Genomic DNA, 11,530 nt, shown 5'->3' on the forward strand with positions numbered 1-11,530 from the left:
ACAACGAGAAGTTTCAGCAACTCGGAGCGGAGCCGACTTCCAACCTAGTTTCATGAAAACAACCCCTGCGGTTAATCTTCTTATCCCATCTAAGGATCCAAGAAGGGAAAACGAGCCTAGAGCTCTAAATCCTGGTGATAGTCTTCTTGCTCAGCTCAAGAAGACTAATGCCAACATTTCCATCTGGGAAATCCTTATATATTCTATCGAACACAGGCAAGTTGTTCTAAATGAGCTAAGCCAGGCTAGTATACTAGCCAACACTACTCCTGAAGAGTTGGTTGGTATCATTTCATCAACTCCTCAGGCTAGTATACTATTCCCGATGAACCCCATGTTAAGGCTCTTTACATTTTTGTAAAGATGGCTAATAAAGTCATTCCTATGACTCTAATCATAATGGTTCAGCATTGAACATATGTCCCTGGAAGACTCTCCAAGAACTCGGCATTTCTGTTGATAAAGTCCTCCCCTCAGACATGTGCGTCCGTGGCTTTGACAATTCTCGTCGAGAGATTATGGGCAGCTACCTAACAACGATCTATGTAGTTGATGTACCTTTTGAGGTAGAATTCTAAGTAATCAACATGCGACCATCGTACAACCTGATCTTGGGACGACCCTAGTTGCATCAGGCTAAGGCTCTTGCCTCCACCCTACATCAGAAAATCCTCTTCATGGCTAACGGTAAACTCGTCACAATAGAAGGTGAGAAATAAGTCACAGCCATCATCGGTTCAACTCATTCCACTATCCCAGAGATTGAGTTAAGTGAATTCAACATCTGTCCTATATTTCGGCAAGTCAGGACTCATCTTCCACTCCTGAATTCACTCCCTACAACACAATCTCCATGCATCTCATGTGGAAAATGGGATATTTCCCAGGAATGGGTCTAGGGCCGAATGCTACCGGCATGACTTCCTTCCCCTGGTCTTATTACGACTCAGACAACTTCGGCGTCGGTTATATTCCGACAGTGGGCGAGGAATCTAGGAAAAGTAAAATCTCTAAACAATTTATACTTATTCCTCAAACCCTAAATGGACAGTTTGTGCGAGAAGGAGAAACCACATTGTGTTTCAATTTCCCCGAACCTTTCTTCAACCGAGTTTTACAAACTCGCTCTCCAGGTTTCGAAATCTTTCTAGATTGTTCTTTTAATCCTAATTAATCTCTTAATATGATTAGGAAAAGGTCTGCTTGTTGGTATGAAACCTTGGAAAAGCTTGTCATAGATCTTTCTCTAACAGATGAGGACGTGGTTGTTGATGAAGACTCTTGTATGTTAAACTCTACAAACCTTCTGGCAGTTGATAAAGCTCCTATAATCATCCTGAGTGTTGATAGCAACATCACACCCCTTTTGGACTGTGAAATAGTGTCTGATGTTGTAATAAATAAAGAAGTTTGTAATGACAATCCTGATGAGATGTCATCTTCTTTTTGTAATAAAGCATCCAATAAAACGCCAGAGTACAATTTCGAATATATGACAGATAATGATGATGTTTCATTCAAGTCTGAATTTAATTTCGAAATGAAAAACTTCTTGGAACACGAGGACAAGATCGTTTCCGCAGCCGAGACGACAATCGAAGTAAACCTCAATACTCAGGATGATCCTCAAATCGTGTTGATTGGACAAAGCCTGAGTGATGACGAGCGTCATGAGGTGATCAAATTACTAAAGACCAACAAAGACGTGTTCGCTTGGTCTTACAAGGATATGCCTGGAGTGGATCATGCATTCGTTCGACATCAAATTCCTCTTTATCTATAGGCGAAACCCGTTAAACAAAGGTTAAGACGAACGAAAATTGAGGTTGTCGCCAAGGTTAAAGAAGAGGTCCAGAAATAGTTGGAAGCTAAATTCCTCGAAACTGTGGACTACCCCACATGGATAGACAATGTAGTTCCAACTCATCGGAGTTAGACATGTAGTCTAATGAATGCATAGAATTAGACGTACAGTCTAACTCATCGGAGTTAGACGTGAAGTCTAATGATTGCATAGAATTAGACGTAAGTCTAATATACACGGAATTAGACGTAAGTCTAATGTGTTCGAAATTAGACGTACAGTCTAACTCACCGGAGTTAGACGTGTAGTCTAATAGACTTGTAATTAGACGGACGTCTAATGGAATATTCGGAATTAGAAGTACAGTCTAACCTATCGGAGTTAGACGTGTAGTCTAATGAATGCATAGAATTAGACGTACAGACTAACTCATCGGAGTTAGACGTGTAGTCTAATGAATGCATAGAATTAGACGTACAGTCTAACTCATTAGAGTTAGACCTGTAGTCTAATGAATGCATAGAATTAGACGTAAGTCTAATATACACGGAATTAGACGTAAGTCTAATGTGTTCAAAATTAAACGTACACTCTAACTCACCGGACTTAGACGTGTAGTCAAATAGACTTGTAATTAGACAGACGGTCTAATGGAATATTCGGAATTAGACGTACAGTCTAACTCATCGGAGTTAGACGTGTAGTCTAATATATTTGCAATTAGAGGATAGTCTAATATGTGCGGAATTAGCTTTGCAGTCTAACTCAGTGGAGTTAGACGTGTAGTATAATAGATTTGTGAAAGTTAGACGTGCGTCTAACTCCTTCAAACAAGTCTGAGGTAGAACCAGAATTAGACGTGTGGTCTAACTCAGTAGAGTTAGACGTACCATCTAATGGTTATTGAATAATTAGACGTGTAGTCTAATTAATGAAAGTTAGACGTGCGTCTAACTCCTTCAGACAAGTCTGAGGTAGAACCGAAATTAGACGTGTAGTCTAACTCAATGGAGTTAGACGTACCGTCTAATGGTTATTGAATAATTAGACGTGTAGTCTAATTAGTGAAAGTTAGACGTGCGTCTAACTCCTTCAGACAATTCTGAGGTAGAACCGGAATTAGACGTGTAGTCTAACTCAGTGAAGTTAGACGTACCGTCTAATGGTTATTGGATAATTCGACGTGTAGTCTAATTAGTGAAAGTTAGACGTGCGTCTAACTCCTTCAGACAAGTGTGAGGTAGAACCGTAGTCTAACTCAGTGGAGTTAGACGTACCGTATAATGGTTATTGAATTAGACGCGAGTCTAATTCTATTAGACCAGGCGGTCTAATAGACGTTTCTATTAGAAGGAGTTAGACGTACCGTATAATCGTTAAGTAGTATGCTTGAAGCTAGTATTTCACCTACCCATGTGCTATAGTTGTATCCTACTCCTACTCCACTTTCTAGTGAAGATTAGTACGACATCTATATGCAACCAACCAAGGAATGGCACGTAAGAGAATTTTCCTCACATTACTTGTTTTGCAGGTACATCCCTGATGGAATATTCGGCGCACTACCAGTGATGTACGACCACGATCCTTGTGCTCAGAACATGTTGTGTACAATGGAGACTTTCCAATGGAAGAGTGTCACGTATCATTCGAAAAGATTCGACCGTTAGCTCTTGTTCAGTATTTAACATATCTAAAGGACAACTGACAATTTGTCTCACACAACGAACAAGCAATCGGATTTTAAAGAGAGAGAAACTGTTCTATCTTCTTGCTTACTGAATTCAAGCCTTTGAACATTCATACTCTGAAGTTGCTTTCTGATTGTACTGTGTGTGAATCAAGAGAGCTAGAATCAAAACACCTTTAGCTGAGTGATATTCTTCATCTTGTAATTGAACAAAAAGTGTTATGTTCAATAGTGAGCTAAGTGTGTGTAACTGTATTTGATTCGAATCATATTATATTGAATCCTTCCGGTGGTTGGAAGAAGGGGTAGGAGAGTTTCTCCGAATATCCATAAACAAACTGATGTGTTCTTTCTTTTCTGTCATCTTTTCATATTTCATCTATTGCTTCAAACCCAAGTAAACAATTCCGCCTTGAATCTGTTTCAAGTGTTTACAAGTGTTTGCGTAGAATAGAAAGCGAATTAAATCCCTAACAACATTTCTTTCAAACCGTTTTTCATAAGCCTTCATCCTTAGTCAGACCCCTTCTCTATCGATAAAGCCGATCCTATCAAATAATGATTAATTATATGTAAATAGCAACAAGTTTATAGTACCGTGGACAAATTCTTTGATATACAAAATTTAATGGTTTTAAATTGTTGTCAGATCAAAAGCATATTCTATTCTACGTAATATGTATTATCAACGTTAATTCGAAGCCCCAAGCTCGCCTTTTCTTGCACCCTGTTTGGAAATATTGAGACAGTAATATCATATATTTTATTTATAAAAGATATGTTATTATTATATATTAATATATCCTTAAGTTTAAAAAAATAAAAATACTCATATATTTTGTTTATGATAATTATTTTATTATATATATATATATTCATAAGTATTTTTTTGTAAAATAACTTATATTATTTGAAAATAAAATCCCAAATAACCCAAACTAAATTTAGTATCAAATAATTTATACCCAGCTTGCATCGACCATCTCTCTCGACTTTCAACACACCAGGGTTTCATTTCTCCCTCTCCATGTCTCTCTTTCTCCACGTCTCTCTTGTGCGCTCATGTTCTAGAAAACCATACTATCTGTTGTCATTTTCTCAAATCGCAAACTATCATTCTCAAATCGCAGATTTGCACTTCTCAAGAATCAAAGGCCGTCTAAGGTCGTTTGTTGTGTCTATTGCTGATCGGAAGTCGAAGATTCGTCTGAAAATTGCATTTGTGAGTATTTTGGCTAATCGATATACTATCTACGTTTCTCAAGTTCTTAATTGATTATCACTATACAAGAACACTGTATCATTTCCCTTGTATTTTAAATATAAACACTTATAAAATGAACTCTATTCTATGCTCTCGTCGCTGGATACAAAAGCATTGTTAGCTTATAGTTGGAGAAATAAGAGGTGATACTCTTATCTATTCCTGTTTTATATAAGATATCTAGAGGATATAAAAATGTTTTGCCTCAAAAGTATCAATTAATTATAGTATTAAGTTTTGCTAAAACTTTTATCCATAATTTGTTGTTTGTTGGTTAAACTTGTCATCATTAATCATTTAAATACATTGTGAATCGTTGTCCAGTCTTATACATTAGATCTGATACTGTAAAAACTTTGTGTAAATGTAATCACTTTTTAGACCAATAAATTATTAGTAAAGCATTGCTTTAGTGTTTCATTAAGCTTATCATAAATCATTTATTAGTTCCTTTTGATTTATGTTTTTCATTGTTTACGTATAAATCAATGAAATGAAATTGTTGTTGAACCGATATGTGTTAATATAGGTAATTAATGTCCTCTGCGTGATTTTAACCCTTACTGTACTTTTTTGAACCGATATGCTTGAAGATGAACGAGACATCTTATCAATTATTTGCAATTAATTGACTCTTTCTATACTTATTTGGTTGCTACATACTTGAATTTTAGGCCTCTTTGTTCCAGCTATTATAAGGCAAATATTGGACAACTATGAAACTTCAAAGAGATGTAAGTACATAGTTTTGTATGATAAATTCATTTCTTTTTCTTTGCATTCCACATGTCATAAAGATTAAATACAAAATATGTTTAATTTATTTGCTTAGTGGTCTTAACATTTCTTTTTACTTAATTTTAGCTTGCAAGTATGTATATGTTCATCATCTTCAACTTTAGAATCACACTTATGAATCAATTGATATATCTATCACTTCAGGACCCTTATATTATTTATCTTTGATGTGATTCAGAATACGAGAAAGGAAGCAATCAGTGACTATTCTGTTGCGTGGAACTAGTGGCTGTGGAAAATCTACTTTGTCTGTATTACTAGTACATCCTTTTTCTTCCCAATATGCTTAAGAGCCTGTTTAAGGAAGGAAACAATCACTTTGATATGAGATAAGAAAACAATATTTGATAAAAGAGTGCGAGTCTATCAAATTTGATCAATCATTAACAAGTAATGCTGATGGATTTTGTCAGATATGCATAAATAGTACTTCAAAATTCATTACTTGTCCAAGAGCTTTTATTCTTCATAAATAATTTTGGCCCAAATATTTTTTTACTTAGTTTATTTGCTTAGTGGTCTTAACATATTACTAATGAAAACAAAAAAGTGTTGAAATAGGGGAATATTTGGCTTATATGAAATTATTCTGATTTTGATTTGATTTTGACATTAACCAATTGTATATGGTAACATTTAGATGTAGAAGAAGTTTTTGAAATCTGGTTTTAGACTGTAATAAAATTATTGACATTTTGTGTTTTTATATACCAAGTTGTTGAAGGCATGACATGTTTTCCATCTTATATTGGTGATATTTCATTGTCTTCTTGTTTACATTTATTCTATATAATTTCGATATGTTTGAGTTATAATTGACCGGACTAGTTATGGTAGACTGTAGCTCAAGTTACATTAATACAAAATTTACATAAAAGCTTATGTTTAAGAAGATGAGGAAAGGTAGAATAAATTGCTCTTAATATTGTTGTGAAATAGTTTTGTTCTATTTTTTCGTACGTAAATTTAGCTTTTCTGTTTGATATCTACACCTTTCATTTCTATGGATTTGAAAATCTAGGCTACACAAATTTGTCTTCATTTGATCATTTTCTAAGGAAGCAATTCTAGATATACCTCTTATTTAGTAGGCATAACAATAAACTGTAATCCATTTAAAATAATCAGTCAAATCTTCTTGTATTGAGATATATGATTTTTCTCTAGTCAAGTCAATGTTACAGTAATTAACTTGTTACTTTCAACCCTTTTTGCATGCATTGGCCTCACCTTCCTCACCTGGATTCCCAGAATAATTTGATTACTCATTTGTGTTACAAATTTGTGTTATTGTCTTGTAGTTACAGACAATGAAATAATATAGCTATCATCATCATCAAAGGAAAGAGCTATTGTAGAAGGTAATATATCTTTCATTTGTTTCTTAGTTCATATTTCTATCGTTTCCTTGATTTGGTTTCCAAAACTTTTTAACTGATTTCAAAAATTATCTTTGTCTCATAAGGTTAATATAGTGATAGTCTTCACTTGTATGGCTTGTTGTATGACATGTTAATGTTGAGATTGCAGTTTTTAGTAGTATCTCATGGTTAATATTATAGTTGCAATTTAAATAAAAAATAATTTAATCTTGTTGTCGCAATCACATGAATGTGTTAGAGTACCTAGGAAACTTTAAAATTGTTCAATTAGAACTTTAGACATGCACATGTCCTTCATTGCTTTGTTTATTTGTTACATGTTGATGAATTGCAAGAACAACACCAACCTTCATGCATTTAGAGATATATAAAATAATATACAGTGAAGTTAAAGACATTTATGAAAAGCTGGTCCATTTCATCTGCACATTAAATTGATAAATGTGTATGAACTAATTTATATTATGACGTATTTTTTTTTGATAAACGGATGAGAGTTTTATGTTTTATGAGTTCAAATTAATATTTGATATATTTTGTATGCATTTTTAAGATTGAGAAATAATATTTGTAATTGATAAAATGTTATATTTGTTTGTTTTGATATTATAAATGATCTATTTTAGTATTAAATTTTTTATTATTTTATTCTTATTCAGGTTCATAGTAAATTTGTTAAAAAAAATATTAATATATATATATATATATATATATATATATATATATATATATTTAAGGGGATGATTCTACCCTTTTAGCCAAAGTAATTTATGCCATTAGCCATTTTTTAGCGACAAAAATTGGCGACAAAAATTTATTTCCTTAGCCACTTTATAGCGACAGTAATTTATTCCCTTAGCCACTTTTTAGCCACAGTAATTTATATCTGTTGCCAATTCTTTAGCCACAGTACTTATTCCTATAGCCATATTTTAACTACGGAACCAATAGCGACACTTAGCCACAGGTGCATTTTTTTGTGGCTATTGACCTTAAGCGACAGTAATCAAAATAATAGCGACTTTATTATACTAGAGAAAATAAAGGAATGTAGGTAAGTTTTTTATCCAATTACACCATATTTAACCACTTCTTATTTTAATATAAATGATTATTATTATTAAAATATTTTTTTATATTTTAAGAGAATAATTTAATGAAGAGAGAAAGTAAGATTATATTTCAATATTTTCTTGATTTATATATATATATATAATTTTAATTAAAAATATATATAATCCTTTAAAATAATAAAAAAAAAACATAGTATATATAATCATAATAATTTATTATTTTTATTTTGTCTGAAAGACTCAACAAAATCATAATTGTTTGGTTTCATACTAGTTCAATTTAATTCAAAAATAAATTAATATTTATAACAAATATATGTATGTATATATATCTACAATTTAATAATATATATAATTTTAAAAATAACAAAATTATATTTAAGTATATTAATATATTTTTATATATATATATATCATAATATTATTATATATATAATTAAAATAATATTTAAGTTTGCTATATATATATATATATATTTATAATTTTACAAGATTATATACATTTTTTAATCTAATTATATATAATTTAAATATTGAAACAATTTAATAATAGATGAAGATAGAGAATAACATTTAAAATTAATATTTTTAATTAAAATATGAAATAATTTAATAATAATAAATTAATGGTAATAGAAAAGTTTTAAAATATTTAATGATAATATTTTAAAAGAAAATTTTAATTAAAACTCATTCCTTGTAAGCAAATATTTTTCTCTTTATTATTATTATAGAAAGTTAATTAGTTGGTTCAGATAATAAAAAATAAATTACCAATTTCTTTTGTTGTTAAAACAAATATTAATACCTATTTTGGGTTTATATTGTCAACCCCTCATTCAAGGTTTATATTCTCTATTATCAAGCTTATAAATTCTTTATTTTTCTTGCTTATTTTTTTATTCATAACAAATATTATTAGTGTAATACTATATTCCTTATGTTATAATATGTTTTGGATTAATTGAGAGTTATTGTGATTGATTCTCAATGAGTTTTGTTTGTTTTGTTTTTCTGTTAAAATGATATGTTGTTGATTTTGCGCGTTGGGCTCATATAGTCGGGACTAGAGAGGTTGTTGTTTTTTTAATGGCATTTTGAAATAATTGTTGATGATGGTTCTTTGGGGCGGTCGAATTCATGTGTTTCTGATTGATCTTGACTTTTTTTGGATAAAAAATTGTTCCTATGTTATTTTATGTTGTCTGGTCTGTAATTTTTGTTATGCTTTTGTTTATAATAAGGTTTTTGTCATTGTTTCAACAATTTTGTAATAAAATGATATTTGTTCATAAAATAAATTTATGAGATCCATTTAAAATTCAAAAAGATCCTAAAAACATTAAAATTGTTTGAAAAAAAATCAAACAAATTTCATCAAATTTAGAATTGGGTACAACTGACGATAAACACATTACATTTGTCTTGAACATATCGACCTTTCATTGATAAATTTTATATATTTGTATTGAAAAGTCTTATTATTACATGCATAAACTCACCGACCAACAAATCTTCGAACATGTTACTTAAGATTTTCTAAATATGAATTGTGGTATCAATGTTACGAATCATATAAGAAAAACTAGAATGAACATCACAACTTAAAAATATAATATGGGATATGCAACATACACTAGTAGAATATACACAATTATCGAGAAATATCACAGAGAGCCAATGAAGGCTCTCGGAAATATTGGTATTGCCGATGGCATTCATTAGCTCTCAGTGATATTTAAACTATCAATGAGGGCATTCATTTGCTCTCGGAAATAACTATTATTACCAAGAGTCATTGATTAATTCTCTCGGGGATAATTTTTAATTTTTCCATAAACACGATCGCCTCTTTCTTTCTTCTTTCTCTCTTCTTCCTTTCACCGTCGCTCCGATTCCGATTCAGAGATCTTCTTCCTTCCATTTCACGTTGAAGACTTTGATCCATCGCACAAGAACAATAACGATGTGTCCCATCCTTTTGTAGTCGCTTGCTTTTTCCATGGTTGCTCCTCCATCAAACTTCATCGGTAAATATTTTCTCTTTAGCCCTCTCTATCTACCTCTTCTTTTTGTAACCATAGCCTTTTCATTTTCTCACTCAATGTATCTAAGTAGAACCATAGGAAGTTCAGCTAAGCAGAAGCTCAAGTCGGTCATAGTTTGTGATCCTTAACTTTCTTTGCCATTTATCTACTCTATCTTTCTTCAGATAGTCAAAGATATGATGTTATACTATGTTTAGAGAATTTGTATATCTTAGCTAAATTGTGAAATAAATCATGGTGTTAATTCAAGTGAACCTGTATTATTCTGCACCTAATCTATGCAAACTATTTTACATAATTCTGTAACTTTTGTAAAGCTTATCTAGTGTTACAGAATTTTGTCCTCCAATTTTACTTAAGATTATGCAATGCCTTAGAGAAAGTCAATTTGAACCACTCAGATTTATGCAGATTATGGAACTTTGATAAATATGTTTTAATCTAACTCTTAATTCTAAATCTTTTCTCTCCTTAGTTTGATAATAGAAATCATGGCATTGAGATAGGATAGAACTTGTAGTTTCAATTGTTAGGGATAGTTATAGTACATACTTGAATTGTTTTTCTAACAATAAGCATTGAATTTGTTCTGGATTATGGATCTGATGATTATTGTACTGCTATTTGTAGTTCAATAATCAATTTTAGAACTGTTTTGTCGACTTTATTGAAATCTGCCATTGAAGATATTGGCATGTCCTCTGTATTTGAATTTAGTTCTATCTTTCTCATTTGAAACCCAACCCTGTCATAAATTTCTTAGGCCAAGAAGTGTTATTTCACCTCATTTGTTACTTATTTTCCATAGGGCGTTTCTAAAGCTCTCTATAATCAGTTAACATTTTATCCGAGAGCCTTTCATTACTCTCGGTGATAATTTATTTCCGAGAGATACAAAATATCTCGCAAATACTCTTTTTTCTTTCACCAACAATTGTATCACTGAGACGCTGCGAGAGTCCTCAGTGAACACTATCACCGAAGACAATTTCTCATTCTCTGAGGGTTTTTTCTCTACTTAAAAATCATTATTCTACTAGTGTTATCTTCTTTTTTTTAGAGATAAATATTTTTTCCTCAGAAAATTAGGGGATAGCATCTCATAACTATAACATCACGTGGATCAAAATAGTTTTAGTAAATATCGAATTTCAGACCTCTAACATCTAAAATTTAAATTAGTTTACACTCTTACTACCTAGGTAGTTAAGATATATGGTTAAACTATTATTTATATTAGGGAGAAAAACTCTCCTAAACTAAAGAAGTAACAAAAGAAACAATAGAAGAACTCATAATTTGTTAGAGGAAGTTCCATTCATTATGATACTCATTCATGAACTTAATTAACTATTGGTTCTAGAAAAAAAAAACTAACAAGTATATGCATAACATAGAGTTCCAAGATTTTGTCTTGGCATGCATGATTAGTTCGTCCATAAGACAAACATTTACTATAACATCTATGAGG

The sequence above is a fragment of the Impatiens glandulifera genome, chromosome 3 (genome assembly GCF_907164915.1).
Source record: "Impatiens glandulifera chromosome 3, dImpGla2.1, whole genome shotgun sequence".
NCBI classification, from domain to species: Eukaryota; Viridiplantae; Streptophyta; class Magnoliopsida; order Ericales; family Balsaminaceae; genus Impatiens; species Impatiens glandulifera.